Genomic DNA, 2,342 nt, shown 5'->3' with positions numbered 1-2,342 from the left:
CGAGTGGTTTAAAACTACCCACATGCTGTCCTGAAGACCACCCAGCACCCCGGACTCTAGAGGAAGCAGTCCAAGAATCCAGAACGAGTTCCGGGGGGCAGCATGAGCCCAGAAGAGAAGATGGCGCCACTGTAAACACTTGCCTGCGCCATGACGGGCTGGGATCGAATACCATCCAGGCCCCTCAAGCAAGCCTACTGGCGCAATAGGTACATACATTAAAACAAAACAAAAAACATTGCCCTAATTTAGCATGTCCCACATTGCCCCAATGCCTGTGGTAGAAAATGTTTTTAATTATGTTGAATTATGGAAAAAGCATTTAGAGTATCATTATTTTCAATAGATGTATATGAAAGTACATAGTTTTGTACGTCTTTTCATATGAAACAAAGCATTTCAAATGTTACAAGATTTTCATTTCAGACCCTAGTAACCCCCAAAACATGAAAAAGTGTCCCACATAGCCCCGCTCTGCAGTAATTATATATATATATATATATATATATATATATATATATATATATATATATATATATATATATATATATATATATATATATATAGATATATATATAGATATATATCGGGAAATATTTATAATGGAATTATAATAGCAGTAACTTTATACGCATTGATATTGGAAGCCTATGAAGGAAATCTCAGGTCTCAAGCAGGCCTAACCTGCGAATACTTTTGGCACTCCGTGACAACACACCAAAGCATTTTTGGGAAGAGATTTTTTTTTTACGTCTACGCCTTTAGCGCTGGTAGGCTTGCTTGAAGGGCTTGGATGGTAGTCGGCCCCAGCCCGTCAGGGCGCAGGCAAGTGTTTATGGTGGCGCCAGTCCTCCCTCGCCCTAGGCCGAGGGAGCGAGCTCACTCTTGTACGAGGTATCGCCCCATGCAGGTGAGGGCAGAGCCGCTCTCAGTGTTCAATATACTTTGACTATAATATTATATATGAGGACTCTTATACCCATACAGAGGCGTAGAAGCAAGTCTGTCTGATAGTAGGCTGGCTGGCCGCCGTCGGGACCCAAGCCAGCATGTTGTGTGCAGCAGTGTGCGGGAGGAGGAGAGAGGGAAAAGGACAAATGGTATGTGTGTCATTCTCTGGGGTAACAACGGTGGAATGCAAATACTCACTAGTTGTAGTCAAGGCTCCGTGCTGTTAAAACCGAGTGAGCAGGTAACATGTTACCCCATGTTAGTGGGAACACTTGCTATGTTTTCTTGGTGTGTCGGTGCTACTTATTTTCGTGTTTATATGTTAGTTTAAACTGATAGTTTATCCAGTGTGTTTGTGCTGGTTTATAAGTAATTAAAGTAAGCTCTAAGTGTTACGAGTGACACAATTTAGTCTCATAAGGCTGGACCCTGTCCCTTGACCCCTAGTTCACCATAAGAAGCTCACAAACATTATAGTTACTGCGGTCTCCACCTCCCCTTTAAAACGCGCCACATGATATCAACCCAAAGTCCCATACACAAAAGACTGAGCCAGTAGGGGCAGGAGCGTGGAGCCCCGCCTAATACAGGGAATCGTACATCTCCATTTGGAAGGTATTTTGCCATGGCTTTAGTGCGGTACGACGCATCGGACAGGTGAGTACTGAGGGCATCAGGTATCAAACTGAACGACTTTCTCGCGCCGAATAGCCGATGTTTAGTCAGAAGGGCACGGGTCTCAACAGCTCCACGCAGGGGTGCGGGGCCGGAATCACGATACCCACCGGCATCCGCACCACAGAGAATCGAGTATGAGCTTTTCGACCATGGCCTGCCATAAAGGCAGCGGCAGAGTACTGCATGTTTGCTTCTAATCATACTCATAATATGGTACGCTCCGTGGCTTAAAGCAGTCAGTCTGCACCGGGTGGCGAAATGCGCGCGATTGAAAGGTTTGCGGGCGGCAAATTCACCAACTGTATACACTTCTCGCACCACGGCGAGAACGGGACGCGGCGGGCGACTTCCAGGGCAGACTCGCTTAAACCTAGCACAAGACACGCGCTCCTCTGAATCTCTCTCTCTCTCTCTCTCTCTCTCTCTCTCTCTCTCTCTCTCTCTCTCTCTCTCTCTCTCTCTCTCTCTCTCTCTCTCTCTCTCTCTCTCTCTCTCTCTCTCTCTCTCTCTCTCTCTCTCTCTCTCTCTCTCTCTCTCTCTCTCTCTCTCTCTCTCTCTCTCTCTCTGTGTGTGTGTGTGTGTGTGTGTGTGTGTGTGTGTGTGTGTGTGTGTGTGTGTGTGTGTGTCCGTTAATTAATTAACTAAAAATATACTTATTGCTCTCTCTCTCTCTCTCTCTCTCTCTCTCTCTCTCTCTCTCTCTCTCTCTCTCT

Source organism: Eriocheir sinensis, unplaced genomic scaffold (assembly GCF_024679095.1).
Source record: "Eriocheir sinensis breed Jianghai 21 unplaced genomic scaffold, ASM2467909v1 Scaffold1439, whole genome shotgun sequence".
Taxonomy (NCBI): domain Eukaryota; kingdom Metazoa; phylum Arthropoda; class Malacostraca; order Decapoda; family Varunidae; genus Eriocheir; species Eriocheir sinensis.
Note: the sequence above shows the minus strand (reverse complement) of the source record.